The following is a 13,065-nucleotide window of genomic DNA, read 5'->3' on the forward strand; positions in this document are numbered from 1 at the left end:
GGAAATTAAGCTCTTTGTTGGTCACATTATTTGCAAGTATTTTCTCCTAGTGTGTAGGTCATCTTTTATTTTATTTATGGTTTCCTTTGCTGTGTAAAAGCCTCTAAGTTTGATTCGGTCCCATTTGAGAAACAACTTTTTTAAATTAGCGAAATACATAGCCCCAATATATGTGTGCACAGTGTCTTTTGGTGGTCTGCACTTAGAAGACCAATACAGACCGATAGATAAATAGCCCTGGTTGGTACTCAGTAACCAGTGTCATCTGTTCTAGCAGCATAAAATATAATGAAATTGGAAACAGAGTGACATAAAACAGCAGTTGAATATAGAGGTTCATAAAGCACAACTTGTAACTGGGAGATGAATCCCCTCACCTGAAGTACGATTACTCCGTATCACTTTTTCCTCTATGAATCCACTTTTCTTAATTATTCATAATGGACCTCAAATAAACACTATCTTTTTATTCAAAGATGCAATAATAACTTCCCCACAGAATAACCGTTAAGTGGTTTTTCCTGAGGACTTTGAATTAATTTCACTTTCTGGGAAATCACTGTTTTAAATCTAGTTTTCTTCCTGGTGGTCAGAATGCAAACGTCATTACAGAAATGTTTTTCCTTTGTCCCAGTTTTCTTTCCTAATATCAACTCTGACCTTTAAGTCGGATAAAAATCATATTAGTAGAGATGACTGTTTTTTAAAAAGAGCCTTTTATTTATTAGTTATAATGATATAGTTTTATAATGGTATCAGTTGTCCTGGAGGAACTGCATTTTGTTTTTAAATCATATGCAGTGATGGCCTGAATGTGTAATGTTGGTACATTTTCTGAATCTTAAAGGTATTTTTTTCTATTCGCTATTTCTCCAAAATTTTAAATCTTGGTCAGAGAACTGAACTGATTGTTTTGTTGCAAGAGGTGAGAGAAAGGGGGAAAAAACTAATCAGAGCAGAAGTGTGGTTAAAAATGTTATATACAGTTACGTTAGAAATTAAAGACAGGTTCAAGCTGAGGTTGAGCAGTTTTTAAAGCAGTCCTTTTAAGTTTTATTGCAGCATTTGGGCTGTCAATTTGCTATACCTATTTATACTCTGGTCTTTCTTCAGCCATTAACAGCTGGCCAGCTGCTCACTTGGGCCCTGCGATCGTTAGCCAGGCAGGCATGGTTACCTTTGATGCCTTTTAAAAGAATCATGTCTGAAAAAAAAACACTTCACAAAGCTTTTGAAAAACAAAAGTTCTCAAATACATTGGCTGACATTTCTCTCCTATTAGATTCCTGGTACTATATATATATATATATATACACCTTTAAAAAATCAGAGGATGCAGCCAGTTCTCCAAGCACTGACCCTTGCCACAGCTGTGGTTTGGCAAGCACCCTGGAGATTCCGTAGCTCAGAGGCCGCATGTCCTGAGCGAGTACTGGTCTCCTTAGCAGCTGATGCGTTATACCACACTGAGTCTTCTTCCTGCCCCTCAGACATTGTCTAGTGTGGGCATTGCACCCCAGGGAACCAAACATGAAGGCTTCATTCACTCATTGAAATACTGCTCCATGAACCACCATCTCCATCTTGCTGCGCCAGGCACATGGGCCGACATGTGTGTGCCTGCTTAATTTCTCTGGGCTAGAAAGTTGCTAAGAAGAAGCAGAGAGCCAGTAGCTGCGAGCTCCTGGTTCTAAGGTTTCTCTAAATAAACGTTTGGCAGCACAACACGTTTTCTGTCTCATTGTTTTCTAGTTTTCATTTTTTTAATGCATACATTATTCTAAGTCAGACAAGGGATTTTATTCAACCAGCATGGGGTTCTATTCTTGCTGAGAAAGCAGACAAAACCCAATTTTCAACTTCGATAAGGAAATGAAACTAAAGTTCTAAGTCAACACTCTCGAGACGCCCCCCAGAAAGTTGGCCAGAGTGTGGTTCAAGCTCAGGGAAGGTGAGAGGCTGACTCTAGAGGCTGAGACTGACAAGACTGGTCCAGTCAAGGACAGATGCCAAGCGTGGGGAAGGACGGCCTGAGTTCTGGACTTTTCAAGGTGAACTCAGAGCCTCAAAGAAGAAATGATAGGGGGAGGGTATAGCTCAGTGGTAGAGCATGTGCTTAGCATGTACAAGGCCCCAGGTTCAATCCCCAGTACCTCCATTAAAATAAAAATAAATTTAAAAACCTAATTACCTATCCCCCTCAATTTTTTTTTGAAAAATAAAAATAAAAAAATAAAAAAATAAAAAGCAAAACAAGATTATTTCAATCCTGTTATTTGCAGATAGTTTCTTGCAGGACAATGTATACATGGCTCCAAAGACAATCCATAGTGGACTTATTCACTCGTCGAGAAGACTCAAAACAGTTGAAGCAGGCCAGCATTGTTTTATCAAGGATCTCTCAATCAGCGGAGTTAAAAGATGTGGGATGGGTTAGGGAATCTAGCCCACTTCCCCAGTGCTCGTAGGCACAGGCAAGTAAACGTCTACTCTCAAGGGAGGATTATTTTGAAACAGAGTTTGGGTTCAGACTAAACAGGTGCAGGGGAGCTCTTCAATCAGAGGTTCTGCAAGAGTGAGCCGAAGGATAAGAGACGGCCTGCGGTGGGGTCATAAACTGCCCATTGGGCTTTGTCCTAGCTTCCAGGTGCCGAGTGACTGTAGAAGCCAAAAAGAAGAGAGTTTTAACCCCCTCCTCAATGACTAAACAAAAGAACTATTAAATATTATAAGCTAAGAGATTTTTCATACATAAATCATCATGCTGTATTTCTCTCGGTATTTACAAGCTAAGGATTCTTTCAACTGCTATGCATTCTAGAGGCACCAAGGTCAACACGCAGAAAGGAGAGGTGGGGACAGGCTCGTGTCACCCTGCCGCCCTCCTCTCAGTGCTGAAGGTCTACCTCTTCTTTGACCTCTACGGTTCAGTGTTTTGCCCCATGATGCTGTGGTAGGCAGAATGATGGCTCCCCAAAGATGTCCAGATCCTAATTCCCAGAACCTGGGAATATGTCACTTTGTGTGGCAAAAGGGATTTGGCAGATGTGATAAAGTTAAGGACTTTCTGATGGGGAGATTATCCTGGATTGTCATCTTATAAGGAAGAGAAGTGTTACCCCAAAAGGGGAAGGGAAAAACCTCAGTTCTTGTCTTACCCACCCTGCAGAAAGAATTCTGACAGGAGATGGAAGTGATGTGTAGCGAAAGATTTTAAAGTTTTATTAGTAGAGCAAAAGTACACCTCCAAGAATGGGAGGTGAGCTGGTCCAAGGGACGAAGGCAGTGGTCTTTCTTTTGCCCCTTCTCTTACACCCTTGCTTAGAGGTGGTCTCTTGATTGACGGCTCTTGCCCCTGGAGCGCTTAGTCATGCTCGCCCCCTTTTGTGCCTGTCCTTACCCATGATGCACACAGACAAACCCATGGAGGGGGCTGCTAAACCGCAATGTGGATTATATTACAGTGAGCATTGAGCCATGTTCAGTTAGGTTCTTGTTGCTACCACACAGTCACAGCCGTCAAGTTCTAACCGGCTTCTTGCTGGCACTCATTTAGAAGTAAAGCCCTTTTATGCTGGAGGCGGGCATACCACCATCTTCTGGATCATCCTCCCTCTCCTCCACTTTATCTGCCAGATGCCCCCACTTATCTAACTACCTAACAGAAGGAGGCAGGAGAGTCAGAGAAAGAGATGTGACAATGGAAGCAGAGGGCAGAGTGATGCAGTGGTGGGCTTGGAAGATGGAAGAGGGCCACAGGCCAAGGAATGCAGGCAGCTGGAAAAGGCAAGGGAATGGATTCTCCCTTAGAAGCTTCATGCCAGTACCTCAATTTCAGCCTAGAAGACCCATTCTCTGACTTCCAGAACTGTAAGAAAATAAGTTTGTATTGTTTGAAGCCACTAAGCTGGCGGTACTCTGGTACAGCAACCATAGAAAATTAATCCAATGCCTCATCACATATCTATGAGCAGAGGAAGAGTCATGGGGTTCTTAGCACCTCTGGTGGTTGATACCTGGGGATTCCAGGTCTAACAGTGCTAGAGACTTGAGTACTGACCACTGAGGCTTTATTCCTCTGGAGGGGCAGTAGCCTTCCTTGGACCCTCAGCTTCTGATCCTGTGGCTCCAAGGAGGTGCACGGAGGAGTTTGTGTCCCTAATTTCCTCATGTTCGTGTTTATCCTTTGGGCTTCAGTGGCATCACCCAGCTCATGGCGTGTGGTGTGCGATTTCTCCTGAGAGGACCTGAGAATGTTTCTTGGTGCCGCAGTAAGGGTTTTGAGTCAGCGTGGGTGATGCGTGCCATGGTGACATTCTGAAATTGGTGGCAGTCTGCATCATTCACACAGGTCATCACCGATTCCTAAATAAGCTTCTCCTCAGCAGAATACCCAATGAAATAGCTCTCCTGTCCACTTTGATCAAGCTGTCTCGCATGGCAAGATAAAGACAAACCAGGTTCTTTGAGTCTTCCTTATAAATTGGGGCCCAATCTCAAGATTATGGATCTTTCTTATTCCTTAGGACATTTAAATATATCCATAATGGTATGGGGGATGTTATGATGGGCCAAAACCCACCTGCAAGGTTCCAGCCTGGACTGGGCTCTTCCTGAGACAGTTGGGAGAAGCCAGACTTGAATGTGCTCATCATGACGCTATCAGTCCACTGTCAGAACCCAAATCACTGCTCTCGCTTCGCCAGAGCTGTAGCCACTGAAGGATGCATTGATATTTCTTAAAAAGCTCTCTGGATGACTCTAACACATAGTAACACAGGCAAGGTTACAAACCACCATTCCAAGAGCTTTCTGTATTAAAAGTGTTATGATAATGACTTGTTTTAATCCTCAAAATATCTCTGTAAGTTAAGTGCCATTAATATCACCATTTTCTTGAAGAAGAAAGCAAAGCATGAAAAGGTCACTTAATTTGCCCAAGGTCACACAATAAACAAAGGACAAAGATGAGATTCAAACCCAGACTCCTAAGCCTGAAACATATGGCTTCCCCCCTGCCTTGTGCAGAGTTGAATCCTAAGCACAGGGCAGAAGGCAGAATCCTATTACCTAACAAATGCTTGTTGAATGAGTAAGTGAAGGATTAAGTGGAAAACAAAAGCTATTTGTGAAATAGGTTTTCAATTTAAATATTGATGGGTGTGGGTCCAGTATTACCTTTTAATTTACAAAGTGCTTTTATGCACTGTTTATATGTTCATTCATGAATTTTTTTCTCTAGACCTTAACTTTTAATTTTAATTCTTAAAAGTCTAGAACAACACACTAAAAGAAAAAAATAGTAGCATTTTAATCTCCAAATCCATGAAAAATGATCGTTTATTGAGTGCTCCTGTATTCTAGGATTCTTAGGTAAGTTCCAGAATTACAGTTTTATTTTAAATAACCGTATTTCTTATATTAAGAAATTCATTTTTAGATAGTCCAGAGCTAAACTAAAATGATTCAAATACATAAATTTGATTTGATTCCACTTTTAAAATACTGATTTGCCTTTTAAAAAAATCTTCACTTTTATAATGTAGCATAAATATACATTTCATCCTCAGGATCTTTAAAATAGCAACAACGTCACCTGCCTGATCATTTAATGATAGAAGGAAAGGGACTTGCTTCTGGTTCTACGTAAACTGAAATTCCCTTTAATTTTAGGGGAAGTAAGGAGGCCAGGAAGGGGACCAATTTTTTTTTTTTAACATTTAGAGCAGTTTGTTACATGGTGGAATTTATTTTTCCTGTGAAAATATAAGAAACTCAGGAGATGCAAAAGCTGGTTTTGTACAAACTGCTCATGCACTAAAATAAGAATGGAAAGTAGAGGAAAAGTAGGACAGTAATTGCAAATTGCCTTTTATGTTGTCGTTGAAGGCACTTTCCTGTTCAATAATTTTAATCAAGAAAGCCCCCTAGCCAACCCCCTGATCAGTATGAGCATAATTCAAGCATTATACACATTTTTTTCGCCTTGGGTTTAAACCTTCACGGTTTCAAATTATGTTCTCGTGTCCTGCCAAGACTTAGATCAGTCTACTGGAGTTAAAAATTAGACTCCAAAGCAACTAGAAGTTTATATTCTTCCTGTTTCAAAACAAAATTCTATTTACAGTCACCCTGTCATTATTTTAATTTTTAAATTCAGCCAGTCATTAGTAGAATTATAGACCACTCAGAGAGATAAAGTTCAAATTAACTTTGTGGTATTTTCTTCTCCAAATTCTCAGTTAAATTTCTTTAGACATGGGTTCCCAGCCTGTAGGATGTAGGTCTCTGAGGCGCCAGGATGTTAATGTGGGGGGTTCCCAGCTTCCTGGACAGCTTTCCCTGAGTAGCAGAGATCACACACGTAAATGCATTACCGTCCTCCAAACAGTGCAAGAGGATGTTGATGTGATTTATACAACTCCAATCATTCAGAAGTCCTAGTTATGTCACTATAACCGTTTATCATAATGTCTCCTCAGTCGATAGACAATTGCTTTGGGGGAAGATTGGTTTGGTTTTTTTTTTGAAGTGTAGTTGATTTACAATATGAGTTTCAGGTATACAGCAAAGAGATTCAGTTGGGTTGGCATTGTCATATTTCTTGCAATTAAAAAGAGGTCTTCACAATTAAAAAATTAAAGTGGATACATAACTAGAGACAACAGTCACATCGGTGGTCACCTCTTCTGATAAAAGTACGTAGAGACAGCAGTGAGCGCCTCCCCAGTTGTCACGAGACCCACGTGCTTCTCTCTGGTCATGGTGATGTGGTGATAGCCCTGGGCAAATAGCTCCAAATATCTGTCAAAAAAATTATTAAAGAAGACAGTTTAGCTGATACAGACAAACCTGATTTGACACTATACCAATAGACAGTCTCCTTTTCGAGAACCACCTAATGGGGTGGAACGGGGGAAGATTTTACAGGATAAGGAATAAAGAAGAGGGATTGGCTGTGGCCGTCAACCTGGTCTAGAGTGAGAAGGCCCAGAACTGGCTTGGCGTCTGGGGCTTGGCTGACTGTATGGTCCGTGTTTCTGGTCAGGCGCGTTCTTCCAGAGGAGTTGTGATTGGATTCCCATCTTCGTTGCAAGCATGGCCCTTTCAGGCATTCCCAACTGGGATCCCACTGAAAATCTAGGGGCAGAAAACAGGAAGGGTTTTGAAAGAGGAGTGAATGTAGGTGAACCATGTCGTTCAGCAAACAACCGACCAACAGCAGTGACTAGAAGCCAGCCTAGAGCCAGCTGAAGACAGAGCAAAGCTGGGTATTTCCTTGTGTTATAACCAATCGCTCTCCATTCTACAGAATTTCTCAGGAGTCAGCAACTGTTCTAAATTCTTTGCCATCATTGCTTCATTGAAATCTTACAAGAAGGCTTAGGAGATAGCAAATGAAGAAATAGGGACTATGAGAAGGTAGGTGACCTTGAGGTCACATGGGTGGGGAGTGGCCAGCTGAGGGAGGGAGCTCAGATTTAACCTCCAGGCCTGTGCTCTAGCCGATATCGGTGGCAAGGCCAAGCCCTGGCCAGAGATGTGAAATGGGCAGTCCTCTCTCTCCTTTGTTTCTTGCTATTTATTGATAAATGTTTCAGAGCATCCCTGCTACCTCTTCTGTATATTGGGAACCAGTATAAATTGGTGTCTTGAGGTGAGGCCTTTGGATTCACGCACAGTGAATTCAGGTCTTTAGTCTGCTGCTTGCTAGCGATGTTGTCTTGTCAACTTACTTAACCTGTCAAACCTTGTCCCATGAGGTTCTGATGATGAAACCACACAGTGCTGTCATTTATTCCATGAATTTTAACTGGAAACCCACCATCTGCCAGCAATCTGGCTTCAGGTTAATGACAGAGAGCGTTCTGTCCTCATGCAATTCTTTGGTTTTTTTGTTTGTTTTCAGTTTGGGAGTGTGATATTTTTATTTATTATCAGAAATATATATTTGTTATTTATAATAAAAAATACATATTTATATAAAATATATATAATAAGAAATAGATCTCATCTCTGGCAGAGCTCCTAAAACCCTTAGAATTTCCTAAGTGAGGAAAGCAATAAAGATATCTCTTGTTATGTTTTGGAAAGCACCCAAGGATGGGGGCTGGTAGCCAGTGATTCCAACCACGTCATTAGAAGGTTGCAGCTTTCAGTCCCTCCTACTCCGCCCCACTTCCACGGAGGGAAGAGCTCAACCACCAATGGCCAATGACTTAATCAACGATGCTCATGTAATGAAGCCTCTATAAAAGGCCAGGGTTCAGAGAGCTTCTGAGTTGGTGAACGCATCCAGGTGCTGGGAGTGGCGAGCCCCTTCACATCTCTTTTATCTGGATGTTTATCTATGTCCTTTATCATAACCTTTTATAGTACACTTGTAAATGAGAGTGTTTCCCTGAGCTTTGTGAGCTGCTCTAGCAAATAATCAAATCCAAGAGGGTGGAATCATGGGAACCTCTGATTTGTAGTCAAGTCAGACAGAAGTTGTGGGTAGACTGGGGACATACCACTTGTGATTGGCATCTGAAATGGGGGGCAGTCTCATGGGAATGAGCCCTTAACTTGTGGGATCTGATGCTGTCTTCAGGTAGATAGTGTCAGAATTGAGTCAAACTTCAGGACACCCAGCTGATGCCAGAGAGAATTGTTTGGTGGGGGCAAACCCCACAAATCTGGAGAACAGAAGTGAACTGCTGTGTGTAAAAGTGAAGGAGACATACAGGGGGGAAAGACTGGTTCTTCCAATAGAGGGAGTCAAGTAACAAAAATAAAACAAATAAATATATAATGAAATTCAGCCATGAAGAAACATACAACGTGGCTAAGGAGATGAGAGTGAGGGAGGCACAGGGCTGCTCTTGCAGACAAGGCTGTAACATACATTGTTACTCTCTGACTCTTAGGATCTGACACATGGGAGGACTCAGTAACTTGGCCTATTGTTGGCATAGGCCCTTTATTCTGGGTGTTCCGGCAGCTCCCTAAAACCAGAAGGCCCAGGAGGAATGATTTCAGTGGGTGGCATTTCAGACCCTAAGGAAGGCCGGCAAGGCAATGAACATGGCCCTCCCCTCGGGCTGGTCTACCTACAATTGGTCCTGGGTTTTCCTGTCTCTCAGGGAATGAATGCTGAGCAAATACATCTAATTAGTCACATCGGGAAGCGCTGCAATGGCTGGTGATGAAGCAACATAAAGGTCCTGCTGTTCTTTCCTGACCGGGGTCTTGGGTGGGGCCATCCCAGTCTACTCAACAAGTTTTCTTACATTTGCATCTCAGAGCAAGTATTGGGTCTCAATTTCTTTCCTTTCAGAAAGTGCTGGACTCCTTTTGTAAACTGGTTCACAGGAGTCTACAAAGTCGGGCCTTCATGGATCCCCGAAATTTCTGTTTTATTTTTCCCCCCAGGAAAAGTGTTTATTGCTGTTTGTTTACATAATGGAGGAGGCATCACTTTACTGACATTTGCCCCCCAAAAAGGTCTCATCCATGATGACTTTCTGCCAGTGCCTATATAGAACAGAAGTTTCTGTCTCTTCAAAAATGAAATTGGGGGCAGGGTATATATAGCTCAGTGGTAGAGTGTGTCTTTAGCATGCACGAGGTCCTGGGTTCAGTCCCCAGTACCTCCATTAAAAAAAAGAATAAACAAACAAACAACAAACAAATAAACCTAATTACCTCCCCTCCCCCCAAATACATAAATAAATAAATTCTATCCTGCTCTGTGAAAACTCTTCTAACCATGAAGTCTCACACTTAGGGATGCTGGTGCTGTGGCTCAGATGTGCTTGGTTCAGGTCGCTGACTGCTTCTGTCATTTACTAGCTTTGGGAGGATAGCAAGTTATTTCACCTGTTCTCACATACGAACCAGAGACAACACAGCGTCATCCATAGAAGAAACTAACTAACTTGCTGAGGGCTAAAGAGACAATAAATAGGATTCTGAAATAATCAAATAATGAAAAACAAACAAAAGAAAACCAATGAAATAAGCCTTGGGCAGGACCGGGTAGGATGTGGCCTCTAGGATGACTAGATGCAGGGGCTGGAATGCTGGCAGGCTTCTACCTCACATCTTGTTCCCGTGTGTTGGTTTTATATTTTCAGACATCTTTACGCAGTGGGAACATGATCTGCTAACATTTGAAGGTAATATTATTATAGAACTCAGTCACAGAGATAGGAAAGTCTCTTTCCTGTTAATTCCAGCAGAAAAAAGTCTAGGAAAGGACACTGAGGGACCTAGTTTGGGTCTCAGCTGTGACCAGGTTAGTAAGTTTCTCTGATAGTCTTATCTGGAATCACATGACCTCCTTCATGTTCCAGGACACAGGAGGCCATAATGATGAGTCCTCGCCTGAACTATGGGGTTGGAGTCAGGGTGGCCCATTTCCCCAAAGGATGAGGAAGGCTTTTACTACAGATGGGTTGGGGGTGGGGGGCACTGTCAGTAAACCTATTCACCCTCACAAGTTTCTTGTGAGAATTCACCTAAAGGTAGTTCAGTGGAGACACATTTTGTATCAGGATTAACAGGCTGTAAACTCAGAATGTTAGGGGAAAACTCCTCTTCGTTAAAGCCCAGCCCAACTTCTTTACTAGAAGTTGTGTTACATGATGAAAGACTCCTTCTCTTTAGACACCAGGACTGTCTTACACATAGCGAGATACTCACAATGCGGGAGATACTTGGGAACTGAGACCAGCCAGGGGAGAGGGGCTCCTCTATACTTTTAAACCTCTTCCAGGTATAATCTCTGCAGGAGCTTTGACTTGTTCATTAAAGGTATGAGTGAATCATTGGGATTGTTAAATGAATATATATTTTAAAATAAACGTATATATTTTACATAAAGATACATACATAATTATAAACTACATATATACACATAATATAAAAGAAAAAGAAAAATACATGAGCACACACACATTTTTCTCTCTTCTCTTCCTGAGCTCTATCTGTAAAGTACACGGTAGGACGCAATAGCATATCCCTGATTAAGCACAGAGCATGGTGTCTGAAACTGATCAAGTGAGCCTAATGTCAGTTGAATCAGACCCTAAATCTCCCTCCCTCCTAAAGGACGATGTTTACCCACCCACACAGCTTACCTTTTTGCTCCTTGCAGCTTTCTCTGGGACTGATGGAGCTGTTTCAAAGATAATCAAAGGAGCTCTCAAAATTCTGAGTGTCAGAAAATATAGGAAAAGAATTTTTAAAGATGTTTCTACTCATGATTTGGAGGTTCCTCAACCCGCTCTGAATTTGTCCTTATTTCTCTGCAACTGAATCTTTCCCCAAGCAAAATGTTCAGTTATTCCTAGTGGCATCTCCAACATTTTGTGCGCATCTATATTACCCACTTGAATGAAAATAAAGGTGCGCCCAACATTCCATTCTATGGGAGGGAAAGCACTCAAATACGCTGAGTGGAAAATGTGCTTTTTTTTGTTGTATTGAATTAAGATTCAGACAGCTTCAGAACAGGATGTATTAGACTGTAAGTACTGCATGCCTGAAAATGCCCCTGTGAACCTATCATCAACTTCTAATTCCTTTATTTGGTCTGGAGTCTTTGAAGAGAGGTTAATACCAGTAGGTAGCGGGAAATAGCATACCTTTATTACAGGAAGGAATCTGGTTGTCAGCAATCAGTAGACTACTAATTTTGCCAGAGAAAAATGTGGGATTTATCCATGAGAGAATCTTTACTAGCTGTGCTTTATCCAGAGGCATTTAGTTATCATCATCTTCAGGTGCGTTTACATATTTGGGTTGAATGAAGCTGACTGATTTTTGGAGAGCTCGCGGACTTAATGAAATAAACTGACTTTAAAAAAATAAATAAATCATTTCATGAGAAGTGAGAATTCATTTGCTGAATAATGAACATGGCATATCCTACTTAATTACTTTTCCAGACTCTCCTGTCTCATGCCTGAATCAAGGCTTTTCAAAAGTATGATTAAAACATTCAGAGTATTACAAAGGATATGGTAAGGGAAAAATAGGATTGAGATATGTCCATTTCCTCCTAAAATTATAGAAGTGAATATGGATGCTTTAAAACTGTGTTCCAGGAAATGTGCTAGGACTTGGCACACTGGATTAAGCATCTAGGTCATAAACAGTCTTGGCAGAATCAGTCTTATTATGATGGTTAATATGACAGCTGGATTGCAGTGGGTTATATACATATATATGTGTGACTGGGACAGTGTGCTGTACACCAGAAATTGACACATTGTAACTGACTATACTTCAATTTTAAAAAAAGAATGAATAGATGAAAAAGAGGACATCCTACATGTAGTCCCCTGTTTCAAGTAGCTCGAATTTCTAAAGGGAAAGTATTTCTCTTTTTTTAACATTTTTTACTGATTTATAATCATTTTACAATGTTGTGTCAAATTCCAGTGTAGAGCACAATTTTTCAGTTATACATGAACATATATATATTCATTGTCACATTTTTTTCTCTGTGAGCTACCATAAGATCTTGTATATATTTCCCTGTGCTATACAGTATAATCTTGTTTATCTATTCTACAATTTTGAAATCCCAGTCTATCCTTTCCCACCTTCTGCCCCCTTGGCAACCACAAGTTTGTATTCTATGTCTATGAGTCTATTTCTGTTTTGTATTTATGCTTTGTTTGTGTGCTTTGTTTTGTTTTTTTAGATTCCACATATGAGCAATCTCATATGGTATTTTTCTTTCTCTTTCTGGCTTACTTCAGTTAGAATGACATTCTCCAGGAGCATCCATGCTGCTGCAAATGGCGTTATGTTGTCGGTTTTTATGGCTGAGTAGTATTCCATTGTATAAATATACCACTTCTTCTTTATCCAGTCATCTGTTGATGGACATTTAGGCTGTTTCCATGTCTTGGCTATTGTAAATAGTGCTGCTATGAACATTGGGGTGCAGGTGTCATTTTGAAGTAGGGTTCCTTCTGGATATATGCCCAGGAGCAGGATTCCTAGGTCATAAAGTAAGTCTATTCCTAGTCTTTTGAGGAATCTCCATACTGTTTTAAAGAGAAGGTATTT

Source organism: Vicugna pacos, chromosome 8 (assembly GCF_048564905.1).
Source record: "Vicugna pacos chromosome 8, VicPac4, whole genome shotgun sequence".
Taxonomy (NCBI): Eukaryota; Metazoa; Chordata; class Mammalia; order Artiodactyla; family Camelidae; genus Vicugna; species Vicugna pacos.